This window comes from Myotis lucifugus, unplaced genomic scaffold, assembly GCF_000147115.1.
Source record: "Myotis lucifugus unplaced genomic scaffold, Myoluc2.0 scaffold_108, whole genome shotgun sequence".
Lineage (NCBI taxonomy): Eukaryota > Metazoa > Chordata > Mammalia > Chiroptera > Vespertilionidae > Myotis > Myotis lucifugus.
In genome coordinates this window covers 854,849-868,506 of record NW_005871156.1, presented here as the reverse complement: position 1 = coordinate 868,506, position 13,658 = coordinate 854,849, and the positions used below count along the sequence as shown (strand labels likewise).

Here is a 13,658-nt window from a genome sequence, read left to right as displayed (position 1 = left end):
CTTTACTAACAAGTTACGTGATGTACGGTGGTCCTATAGAAAGCCATCGCCAACAGGCGTGAGCGTGAGTTCATCCAGTCGTTGACATAATGTATACATCTGTATGCTTACACGCCAATCACGATATGGACCATTTCTATTAACTCCCCTATAGTTCTTCTCCTTATGCGCATGCTGTAGGTTAGTACCGCCTGATGCGTCACCCACGACCCACATTCCTTGACCCGCAGTGCACCCCAATTGTGTGCTGTCTAAGCAGCATAGATAAAGCATTTATAAAAAATACATTCTTTATTGATTTCAGAGACGGATGGAGAGGGAGAGTAAGAGAGAGAGAGAGAGAGAGAGAGAGAGAGAGAGAGAGAGATCAATGATGAAAGAGAACCATTGATCGGCTACCTCCTGCATGCCCCACACTGGGGATCGAGCCCACAACCCAGGCATGTGCCCTGACTTGGAATCGAACCTCGATATCCTGGTTCATAGGTCGATGTTCAACCACTGAACCATGCCAGCCGGGCAGTATATATAAGCTTTGCTTGTTCTAGAATTTCATATAAAACTTTGTTTGGCTTCATTTATTCAGAATAATGTTTATTTATCAATATTGTCTTTTATGGCTAGTACTTTTTTGTGTCTTCAGAAATCCTTGCCTACCCCAAGGTAGAGAATACAATAAACCCCAGTGTGACTGGCGGAATCGAAACTATGCTAATGCTTCTTTAGTGAATACCCTGGGGCTCAGAAACAAGGTGAGAGGAGGAGACTGTGGGTAGAGCTGAAAGGCTGTGGGGAACCTTCCTGGAGACCAGGCCTTCAGGAAGCCCAAGGAGCCAAGGTGATTAGAACTGGTCCTGCGGCTGCAGGAGCAGCTAGTTCAGTTAGTCAGCAAGCATTTCTTGCAGGTGCACCGTGTGTAAGGTCCTGTTAAGAATCCGAAGTGGAGCCCTTGCTGGTTTGGCTCATTGGTTAGTACATCGGCCCTTGGGCTATAGGGTCACAGGTTCGGTTTGGGTTCAGTTCCGGTCAAGAGTGCATACTCCAGTTGCAGGCTGTGTCCCCAGCCCTGGTTGGGGCATGTGTGGGAGGCAGCCAATCGGTGTGTTTCTTTCACATCAATGTTTCTCTGTCTCTCCCCCTCCCTTCCACTCTCTCTGGGAATTAATGGGGGGAAAATGTCCTTGGGTGAGGATTAACAAACAAACAAACAAAAGAATTAGAAGCAGGAAAGTTGGGGGCCCAGGATGGGCATCTGGTGAGCAGAGTCCAGGGAAGTGCTGTCTTAGAATTCAGACAACTGCGAGGGCAATGATTTTATCAGAGGACAAACACATACTCACACAGAGTGCCTCATTGATTTGGTGGCCAAAAGGAAATCTGGTTTGACTTGCTGGTAGATGTGAAAGCCTGAACTCTGTACACCACAGATGTTTTTAATATGAGTCGAGTTGATAACCACGACCTTAGCTCACTGAACAGCTCACTAGAATATAAAGATAATGGGAGATACTTGGAGAGCAGAGTAATAAAAAGAATAGCTAACGTTTGTTGAGTACATAATGTGTGCACCTTTCTGATATAATAATTTGATTAATCTTTGCAACAACCCTACAAAGTACTGCTATTAATTCCGTGTGACCAATGAGGAAATTGAAGTACAGAGAAATAACTTGCCCCAAATCATACAGCTAGGAAGTGGGTATGGAGGTTTACAAACCCAAGTGATTGGACTCTGGACTCCAGCCACTCTGTGAGTATGGTGTGGTCTTTGAAGGAGTTCCTGCCTGAATGGCCATCATGGGAAATTAGCAACTAGGCTGTGAAGTTGGCTCCACCAACTCAAATCAGGACCTTCGCATAGCTGTTTCTCATCAGGAGGATGGCATGGATGCTCCCATCTTAGTGGGCACTTGTGCTGTTCACGATGCCAGCACCTGCCAGACCTCGGGTCCGATGAGTGAACCCAACACGTTATTACCGTGCACATTACCCAGAAAGTGGTCTCAGGGCTGTTTTCTGTCTACAAAATGAAGGGGTGGGCTAGATACTCTCTCAAGTCTTCCCTACCTGATAATCCAGCACTGGCGGAAATTCTCTCTTTAAGGGGGCAAGCATTCCTCCCCCCCCACCCCAATTTCTATTCCCGCTTTCTTTGTGTACTTACATCTCAGCCTTGGAATTTCTCTCTCACCTGTGGTTAGTTTAACATTTTGATCTCATTGTTATTGGAAAGGGGACCTGGCCCTGAACAGGCCTGCCTGGGGCCAGCCGGTAGTGTCGTACAGGACAAATTTCACAATGTGAGTCCAGGTGAATTTTATTTTCTTTTTTAAAAATATATTTTTATTGATTTCAGAGAGGAAGGGAGAGGGAGAGAGAGAAACATCAATGATGAGAGAGATTCAGTGATCGACTGCCTCCTGCACACCCCCTACTGGGGATCAAGCCCACAATCTGAGCATGTGCCCTTCACCGAAATTGAACCTGGGACCTTTCAGTCTGCAGGCTGACGCTCTATCCACTGAGCCAAACCAGCTAGGGCTAGGCCAGGTGAATTTCAGAGGATGTTTATTAAAGCTGGGTACAGTGAAACAAGAAAGGACTAGGGAAATGAGCCCAGGCTGGTCTACTTTGGCTCACTAGGAAGTCAGAGAAAAGGGGGGCTTGGGGACAGGTTCAGGGTTTGTCTGGGACGAACTGCTGCTGCCCATTGCTGACCTGGTTGCAAGCCTCAGAGTTTAGGAGATGCAAGTCTGTGGGGGAAGAAGGCAGGGGAGGCACGGGCAGGCGTGCTCCTGGGAAGGAGAAGGCTCGCTGAGTCCTTTGTCTGGAGGCTTTTATCTCTCTCTTGCAGGCAGGAATTTTAGGGGAGTTCTCAGGGGAGGGTTTCAACAGCACCTTTATCAGTTTTCTAGGTGTGCTCCTTCGGGGTTGTGGTCTTCACTGATTGGTCAGTGTCAGGACAGGGGGTCATTAGTCATTGCTGCTGGTACTGGTGTCCCCCACTTGGTTTGCTGCTTTTCTGGATCTGGACGTGAGATACTACTGAGGCCTCCTCTTTCTAGGGAGGTGACCTGTGTCTGCTGTAAATGCTCTGCCAGTTTGTTCCGTTATCCGTCTCAGTTTCCCTGTTCCACTTGTCCTGGCTTACTGGCCTGCCTCACTGTAAACTCTGTGATCAAAAGAACAGTTATGTTTTAAATCTAAAGGGGCACTGCCTCTAGCAGTATAAGCAACTGTCACCAAGGGCTTGAGAAAACATGTCATAGCTGTGCCGAACCCGTAGCTTTGAATGAAAGTCTGTAATGTTTTTGGTTCAGAGCAAACCTAGAAGAGCTATTTCTGGTATTTCTTCTCTCACTTGCTACTGATGCATACTGGATAATATTATTATTGTATTAATGTGGCTAGCACTAGGATAAATATAATCAAAAGGGTAATTATTTCTAAACTCCTTTGATACTAGCTGCAGAGCACAGAACAAAGAATACAAGACTGGCTTTCCTGATGCTGAGCCACTAAGCAGTGGCCAGCCTGTCCTGTGAAGGAGTGAGCCCCATGACCAGAGGCAGTATGACTAAAGGCTGGGAGATGACCATTGAGAAAGGCTGTAGAGAGCCTTGCAGTGGGAAGGAAGTTTGACTGAGTCATCCCAACAGCCTCCAGAAAATTATTCCATATGCCTTTTCGGTTCAAGAATAGCTTCTTTTTTGCCCTGGCCGGTTTGGCTCAGTGGATGGAGCGTCGGCCTGCGGACTGAAGGGTCCCGGGTTCGATTCCGGTCAAGGGCATGTACCTTGGTTGCAGGCACATCCCCAGTGGGAGGCAGTTGGTCGATGTTTCTCTCTCATCGATGTTTCTAACTCTCTATCCCTCTCCCTTCCTCTCTGTAAAAAATTAATAAAATACATTTTTTTAAAAAAAGAATAGCTTCTTTTTAAACAATAGTCTACTCCTGAACTGAGAATGCATATGGGATAATTTTCTATATGAAGGGGATACAGGTGGAAATTGAAGTGTGCCTTTTAGTGCCCAGAATGGTACCAGGCATGGACAGGCATTCAGATAATGCTTGCTGAATGAGTGAACATGAAACATCAGTGCAACTGTCATATCAGTCTCGTGACTGTGAGCAAAAATAAGCATCGCCAGCACATCAGCTTCTTGTTTCAGTGGTCACTGACGTGGGAGGAGGGGAATCCAGTTTGTATGCAGTTAAAAGGCAGAATAGTTCAAAAACACAGACACCAACCAAAAACCACCCACTAGAATTCCCGAGGTCTCCAGTTCACAGATTGTACTAGGAGTCACTCAGATAACTAAAGAAAACCAGCCCTAGCTCGTTTGGTTCAGTGGATAGAGCGTCTGCCAGTGGACTGAGTTCGATTTTAGTCAAGGGCACATACCTCTGTTGCAGGCTCCATCCCTGAGCCTGGTCGGGACCAGTGCAGGAGGCAACCAATCGATGTCTCTCTAACATCAATGTTTCTCTATCTCTCCCCTTCCCTTCCACTCTTTCTAAAAATAATCAATGGAAAAATATCCTCGGGCCCTAGCTGGTTTGGCTCAGTAGATAGAACATCGGCCTTCGGACTGAAGGGTTGCAGGTTTGATTTTGGTCAAGCGCACATGCCCGGGTTGTGGGCTCGATCCCCAATGTGGAGTGTGCAGGAGGCAGCCGATCAATGACTCTCATTATGGATGTTTCTATCTCTCCCTTCCTCTTTGAAATCAATAAAAATATATTTTAAAAAATAAATAGAAAAATATTCTCAGGTGAGGATCACCTCCCCCCAATCCCCCCCCCCCACTAAAAAAAAGAAGAAGAAAAGAAAACCACTTGTGAAAAATTTCAAGCACTAAACTATGTAAGCTGAATTCAGTACCCAGAGAAACAAGGTAGGGTAGCTATCTATTTATAAAGCTTATTAAAATATGCTTTGATTTATGCCTTACTAGAAGTTTCTGTCTGGGGAAACTGAGGAATTATGTGAAGTAGAAATAGAAAGACCTTTAGCAAGGCAGGCATTGAACAAAGAATAGTACCCAACCAACTCTCCCAACAATCGTTTAGGCCACCTCAGTGCTCTCTTTATTTTTCTAATCTTAGTCTCTCCAAAGGTTATTGAGTAGATTAGTAAAATAATGCAGAAGAGTATTTAATAGATGTTTCTTCCCTCCTTTCCCCTGCCTTTTAGACAAAGGAATCATTGGAGTAGAGTAGAAACTTTAATAGACTGCTGTGAATCAGTGGCTAAAACTTAGACAAAAGTCGGTCAGTAAGTTACTTGCCAGGTGCTGGGTTGGATTAGATTCTTTCCTAAGAATACTTAGGCAGGTTTCCAAATTTGTCTGCTTTGATTTAGCTTACACCCTTTGTCTTTGATTAAATGTTTAACTCTTATTTCTCCAGACTCAAACCCCAGCTCTTCCTTTACTTTTAGAAGGATCTTAAATTCCAAGGAAAAAGAGTTGCTTTAATTTTCCTATTACATAGACAGTTTTGAAAGCCTTCGTGTTTGGGTGGGGCCCAGTCACACCCTCTACAAATCCACAGACTAGAAGTATAAATTTGTCAGCCTGTGGGTTGTAAAATGAAACCATGTGCCAAAGGAAAATGGTGAATGACTCACTCACATGTGATCTTCCGGGAGGGAGAGGGATTCAGTACGAATGTGACACAAGGACAGCAAATCCCTTCAGAATGACTGTTCTGGTTCCCTGTTCTGGGATGTGGGTCAATGTTATGAATCTGAATGGAGGCCACCAAGTTCAGTTGGGATCTCTGCTACTGGGGTGAATTCATCCTGTTGCCACAACCAGCAGGACCAGGGAAATTGTATTCATCAGCACATCAAGAAGGGGTTCAACTCTTAAGGACAGGTTTATATTTACAGGCTTATCATACACACACACACACACACACACACACACACACGCACTCATACACAAACAGACACTCTGCTAATGTATTTATTTACATTGAGAAATGCAATTGTTACTTAGATAAAAAGCCTTATGCTCTAGTACTTTGTAGACAGGTACACCTGGGAAGCCAAACTCTAGTCCAGAGGTTGCTTGGCAACCATGGAAGTAGAACAAAGGGTTTCGATGGATAAAATTCATCTTCACAGCGGGGAAATATCTGACTCTGGACCATTGGATCCTGGGACTAAGCCACCTTTTCCTTTGGACTGAGCTTTGAATAATATTCCAGAGTAAGCGTCTCAGGATTTTGTGTGGAGCTTGCATAGCAATGGAAACAGGTTTTTTTTAAAAAATATGCTAATACCTTTCAGCAATTTAACTTCAGTTCAGGAGCCACTCTTTCTCATTGAAATTAGTTTGTATATCTTTGTTTTGGTGCTTATTTGCTGATTTTACTCATCTATGGCTCAGGGAACAATATAATTTGCCTGCTTTCCAAATTTTCGGTATGTGGGGAGGAATGCACCACACAGCCTCTCCTTGTAAAGGCCCACTGAAGTATTACTTGAATTCTGAGGTTCTTGTTCCACAGACCTGCCATCTGCCATAAGGACATAAGAAACTTTCTACTTGAGTCAGCACTCAGCTTTCAATTTCTGGCAGTGATCCCAGTGGGCAGTTTGTTGGATGGTGTAATAATTATCCTTCTAGACCAGGGGTGGGCAAACTTTTTGACTCGAGGGCCACAATGGGTTCTTAAACTGGACCGGAGGGCCGGAACAAAAGCATGGATGGAGTGTTTGTGTGAACTAATATAAATTCAAAGTAAACATCATTACATAAAAGGGTATGGTCTTTTTTTTTTTTTAGTTTTATTCATTTCAAACGGGCCGGATCCGGCCCGCGGGCCGTAGTTTGCCCACGGCTGGTCTAGACATTCAACCTGAAAACAATATGGATGTGCTCTCCACATATTTAATTTTTTCTTTATGAATCCATCATAAATTATCTCTGCAAATTTTTGTAATCTTAACCTGAAATAGGTTGAACTTACTTACAACACGTTATTTCCTTATGTAACTGCTTTTGGAATAGGTTTCTTATGTTTAGTTCCTAGCTTTCTTTCAGTTTGCTCTAAAACAATGTCTTAAAATCTTCAGGAGCCCTGCCATGAACCCTCATGGCAGAATTCCATACTGTAAAGAAGTTACAGTTTCCCACCCACATACTGCCTACCGCTTAGGTATTTTTAGTGGTCACAAACATATGGTCCCTTCCGTCTTCATCGATCCTTCTTAAAGAATCCGGATGTTTTTAGGGTCATTTGAACCACACCCTGTCCTGAGTGTGTCTGTGTTTTATAGGTATCAAGGCTGAGCCACAGTTGTTCAATATTTTGCTCCACCTGTGAGCAGCAACGGAGTTTTTCAAACCCCGACACAAAGTCCGAGTCATTGTGAACTTGGTCACATGGTTCAGTTTATGGAATGGCAAACTGGCCCTCAGAGAGAGAGAGAGAGAGAGAGAACGAATGAATTAAGGAAGCCGAGGTAGAAAAGGATTCCTGTAAAGAATCCTTGGCTCTGCAGGGTGATGGGAAATATGGGAGGACTTAGTCCAGTAGTGAGCTTCCCAGGGAGCAGGGCCTTTCATCCTTTGGGGGCTGGTCATTTCGTGTGGTTAAGAAGAGGCCTACTACATTCTGTATTGGGAGAGGGGTGTGTGGGGTTCCTTCCCCTCTTTCCACTCCTCCTCTATCCTTGCCAAGCATTACTGAGACCTTACTGGGTATCAGATATTATGCTAGTAAGCATTAGTATGGATTAATTTTACATGGATTATCTGATAGCTAATGAAAGAACCAAGGAGTACCTTTTCTACATTCGTTTCTCTAATCTCTTTAGAAACTACTTTGGTACTAGTAAGTAATAAATGCACAACAGCTGTCTTTCTATAAATGGGATTATGCTGTGTGCTGTCCAAGTTTCAAAATAAGTTGCCTGGCTAAGAGTACCCTGTGTTCAAGTACGGTACGTTTTTTCCTTTGGTAAAACACTTCTAGCTCATTGAATAATACCTCTCAGTTATTTCCAGAAGGCTTTGCTCAAACAGTCTTTCCACTTCTTGATGTGGACAAAAGAACTGAAAGTATTTGTATTAAAGTCTGGCTTCTGTGGGAGGTGTCCCCCATCCCTGCTCTTTCACTCATTGTCCTTTAGTCCAAAACCACGTGGAAGCAAAGGGAGGGCCCTTGCTCCTAAAAGCAGTGTCTGCCAGGCTGTCAACCAATCAGCAGCAATTCAATCCAACTCACATGTTGATTATATTAATGATGAATGTGGGAGCATTTGATAATTTATATGAGATAAAACAGAGCCTCTAGATCAGGGGTGGGGAACATCCAGCTCATGGGCCATATTAGGCCCACAAAATCATTTGGTCTGGCCCTGCCAAGGCATTAGGGGTGAGTTAATTAAATGTTTGACCAAATATAGCAGGCTAATTTTTAAGGTGATAATTTTGTATGGCCCGCTAATGACAATAAAGACATTTCCTGCGGTCTGAATGGCTGGATGAATGAGAGAGGATTTGTCTTCTTGGTGAAGCAGGGGTTGCTGAAGAGAACTAATGAGTGTGTTAGGCTGCAGCTTAAAGGAAGAAGCATCTTTAAGTCCCGAGTTGGTGGCAGTGAAAGTAGCTGTTGGGAAATGAAAAGAGGCTAATGTTGGTTGGGCTGCTGGCCTGTCATCTCTCTCTCTCTCTCTCTCTCTCTCTCTCTCTCTCTCTCTCTCTCTCACACACACACACACACACACACACACACACACCCAAGGAGACACCTCTTCTGATCCACTAGAACATACAGTTCAGAATCTAGGTTTTGCTGGAGTACAATAATGTACTTCACTGTAACAAAAAAGGAATCGTTTCTGTAATGTGTATCTCCAAACAGAAGAGCAGGCAGGAAAGTATTTTGCTGGTATAATAAACTTGCGTGTTCAAACAGTTTCTCTTTAATTATTAGCCTGGCCCTTGTATCTTTGGCTAATCGATAGCTGGCCTTTTGATGAAATCGGGTGTCATTTCCCTATGGTTTATCTTTGTGCAAACTGTAAATTGTCCAGATTAATGATTTTAAAGGTACTTCCTTAACATCAGTAATTTTCCCTCTGCTTTTATCACAGAAGAACTTCTGCTCGAGTGACTGAACTCTGATCTTGACACAGTATGGTAAGTTGTGGAGTGCCTCACCCTACCTGGTGCCAGCTGCAGACAGGTACAGGATGCTTACTCAGTGGCTATTGACTTATACAGAGGGTTGTTTGCTCAACAGAGGGCAGGGAGGAGGAAATGAAAAGGCAGTTTCTTTCTTTGTTTTTAATATTTTTATTGATTTCAGAGAGGAAGGGAGAGGGAGAGAGAGATAGGAACATCCATGATGAGAGAGAATCATTGATTGGCTGCCTCCTGCACGCCCCGGCTTGGAGATGGAGGCCACAACCCAGGCATGTGCCCTTGACAGGAATTGAACCCGGGACCCTTCAGTCCACAGGCCAATGCTCTATCCACTGAGCCAAACCAGTTAGGGCAAGGCAGTTGTTGTTTTTTTGTGTTTTGGTTTTTTTAAAAATAAATTTTATTGATTTTTTTACAGAGAGGAAGGGAAAGGGAAAAGGATAGAGAGTTAGAAAAATCGATGAGAGAGAAACATCGATCAGCTGCCTCCTGCACACTCCTTACTGGAGATGTGCCTGCAACCAAGGTACATGCCCTTGACCGGAATCAAATCTGGGACCTTTCAGTCCGCAGGCCGATGCTCTGTCCACTGAGCCTAACCGGTTAGGGCAAGGCAGTTGTTGTTTTCTTAAGCACCATTTTAATTTCTGTTGGGGGTGGTGAGTAACTTGACCCTGAAAATTCATTCAAAGAGAATCCTTTGAATTCTTCTAACATCCTGAAATACAGAAACAAGTTGTAGGCCATTATAGAAAATTTAGGCAAAGAAAAAGGAAAAACTGAAAACCCTGTAGATTATACCATCAGGAGATGGGTGCCGTCCGCATTTTGGTGTAACCCCATGGTTACAGACTCATCAAGAAGGCAGTATCCAGCCATATGGGCTTGTCATCTGCCTCCTGCTTTTGACTATGACTGGACTCCTCAGAGCTTGGTTATCTGATCTTTGAGACAGGCGGGCAATTGAATCCCTTTGAGGATTCCATAAAGTTCAAGGTGAGATGGAAACTGAGACTCTTAGTTGCAAACATGGCTCTACCTGAGGCTGGCCATCTGCTCTCCTTCTCCCACCCAAATACGGTTTCTGAATAGGCAGGTGATTCTGACCCCTGCTGTTTGGGAAGAGAATAATAGAAGTAGAATCTTATACCTGGGGAGAACTAGAGATCCCATCAGATCTGGACGCCTTCCTTTAGGAAGATGGACTTGTAAACTATCCTGAACAAATAGTAATATTTAAAAAAATGTTTACGTTAGACATTCCAGAATTTTCTTCATCATCCCTGGCAGTCAAAAGCTTACTCATGTCTGTTCCAAATCATTTATGCTTTCATTTAAAATTCATTCCTTCTTGATAGATTCTCCTTGGGCATGTCAAACATTTATTCAGAAAATTTTACAGTGCCCTTACTTTGTGCCAGATACGGTATTTGGCTCTGGGGACTCCAAATTAATAGGACACCCTTCCTGTCCGTAACAAGGTCACAGCCTTCCCACAGGTGATGACTGTAATCAAGAGATCCTTTAATGTGCTTTCTACTCAAGGAAAATTACCTCAGTTGCTCTCAGCTTTCCTCCTAGGGCCTGTTTTCCCATCATGACTGTTACTTATTGAACAGATGAAGGAAAATTTTTAAAATATATTTTTATTGATCTCAAGGAGTAAGGGAGAGAGAAATAGAAACATCAATGATGAGAGAGAATCATTGATTGGCTGCCTCCTGCACACCCCCCTGCTGGGGATCGAGCCAGCAAACTGGGCATGTGCCCTTGACCAAAATCGAACCCAGGACCCTTCAGTCTGCAGGCCTAGGCTCTATGCACTGAGCCAAACCAGCGAGGGCCAGATGAAGGAAATTTTTAAAGGAAAGGAAAAACACACAATGGTCACAATATTGTAATTTCTAATTATTTTTCATCATTTTATTTTATACCCTACTCAGATATATCATGGTTTTTAAACAGTAGTAATAAGAGCATAAATAACAGTTAAGTATGTGTTTACTCTAATTTTTGCAATGCAAACATGTTTATATTACATTTTGTACCTTATTAAAATTATTTAATCTAGATGATGAAAGTATGGATGTTTTCATTTTCTTCATAAATTTTAAAAAATATTTTCCAAATCTAGACAGTGATTATATGATACATTTCTAAAGGGAAAACGTGTTTTAAAAGCTATTGTACTCAGGCATTTAAAAAAATTTGTAGAGGTTTAATTTACATACAGTGAAATGCAGAGCCCTTACGGTTACTGGTAAATGAGTTTTGACAAATACTTGTACCATGTCGTGTATTTCTCCATCACGATAGGACATTTTATCACTCCAGGAAGTTCACTGATGCCCCTTTCAGGTCCCCTCTCTGTTTCTCACCCCCCACCGGAAATGCAGCCATTTTTCTGACTGTTACCACCATGGATAGTGACTGTTTTGCCTGTTCTAGAACAGCCCATAAATGTGAACACGGAGCCTGTACTCTTTTGTGTCTGGCTTCTGTTGCTGAGCATTATATATTTTGTAATCCATCTGTGTTGCTGTATCAGCAGTTCGTTCCTCCATTGCTTTTTATTGTTGATTAGTATTCCATTATGTTGCATCCAATCCTTTTTACTTTTATCACCTTTATTATCATTTCAATAACTGGATAATATCTCATTGGTTGTGATATATCACCTATTTCTAGCTATTCATTTTTGTCATTCTCCCCCACATCCTTCCTGTTTCCTTTGCCTGCTATCACAAGAAATTTTTCTGGGGTGGAATCCCCTGCCTTCCCAGAATGAAGAATGGTACATTATGCCCTGGAATGTAATCAATACAAATATTTTAGAGGTGACAGGAACAAATTTCCCAAGCTTATCTTTTTCCTGGAAAAAAAGAGTCACTAAGAATGCTAATTGATAAGCTGAACCATGTTTGCAAATCCCTCTATCGATTCATCTTGTTAGATAGTAGTCCCTTAGTAATGCATTTTGAATGTAGTGTTTGAGTACCATCCAATTTTTTTTTCAACACTGGAGTTCCAAAAGAACCTTGTGAAACATTCAACTCAGGAAGCTGTCTCATGGTAGGGTCAAGGGCTGAATTAGGCCATGTTGGAATTTTGATAGCAAATTATAAATATGCTTATTACAGACAATATATAGTAGAAGAAAAGAAGTGCCTGTGTTAATTTCCTGTAACAAATACTATGACATGGGTGACTTAAAATAATAGAAATTTGTTTTCTCACAATTCTGGAGCCAGAAGTCCGTAATCAAGGATTGGCACAGCCATGATCTCTCTAAAACCTGTGGGGTGGTTTGCTGTCAATCTTTAGGTGTTCCCTGGTTTGCAGCTTCCTCACCCCCATCTCTGCCTTAATCGTCATATGGTGTCCTTGCTGTGTGGATCTGTCTTCACATGCTGGTTTCTTATAAGGATACCAGTCATATCGAATTATAGAATCAATCTACTTCAGTATGGCCCCATCTTAATTTATTAATTACATGTACAATGACCCTATTTCCAAATAAGATCACAATCTGAAGTACTGGGGCTTAGGACTTTAACATATCTTTTTTGGGGGGAGGGGGATGCCATTCCAGCCATAGCAGTATCCAAGAAAGCTAAGGTCATAGATTTCTACTCTCCTCTGTCAGGTGTATGAGGATGCTGACCAAGTGCTGGATGTTGACCGTGTCTAGGAGGTGAATGCCTGGTCTTTCAGCAGATGAGGCCCACACTCTGTGGTACCTGAGGCCTTTGGATGGGCTTGGTGTGGTCCAGAGTGGGCCTGAGAGGGCCAGGCCAAGGTGGACCAGCTCAAAGAGCTCAAGTCTGACTTGCCAGAGAACTTCCCTAGTGTAGAAAACTCCTCCATGCCTTTAGATGACCCATATTGCATCATTGGGGCAAATTAAATCGTTAGAAAGCTTTACATCTATTTTTTGACACCTTGTACAAATATTCTATTCCGGGTTTTGCTTTGGCATTATCCCATAGGCTTGCATTAGGGATTTTAACAGAAATCTATATACAGTATAAGAATTTCACAATTATGTTCATTGTGGAGATGTTGCTGAAGTCATATTTAATTATGGTGATGATAGCCACTGAGGTTGGGTTTTTGTTTTAGAGTTTACTGTTTGCTGGGTTCTATGCTAAGTGCTTTCCTATATTATCCTGCTTCATTATTACAACAACCTTGTGAGTTGATGTTATTATCCTTAATATACAGGTGGGAAAAATTAACCCTAGACCATACAACTAGAAAGAATTGAAGCCAAGATTCAAACTCGGGTCTATCCCACTCCGATTTCTGTGTTCCTCCCCACTAAGCTTTACTACCTCTCACTATAGCCTATAAAAAAATAAAATAGAACCACAGTATCATCATCATACCTAAAAAAATGTTTACACTGATTCCTTAATGTCATCAATATTTTCAGTGTTCAAATTTCCAATTGTCTCATAAATATCATGTTTTTTTACTGTTTGATTCAGGAT

The 13,658-nt window shown here is 42.6% G+C and overlaps 1 protein-coding gene across 1 annotated transcript in view; it reads left to right on the top strand.

Moving 5' to 3' along the window:
* ANXA4 (annexin A4) overlaps positions 1-13,658 on the top strand; it is a 51,678-nt gene that overhangs the window by 8,687 nt on the left and 29,333 nt on the right. Inside the window, exon 2 of the mRNA XM_023757440.1 lies at positions 9,114-9,205. The gene's annotated coding sequence lies outside the window, so the exon portion shown is untranslated. The remainder of the gene's footprint in view (positions 1-9,113; positions 9,206-13,658) is intronic.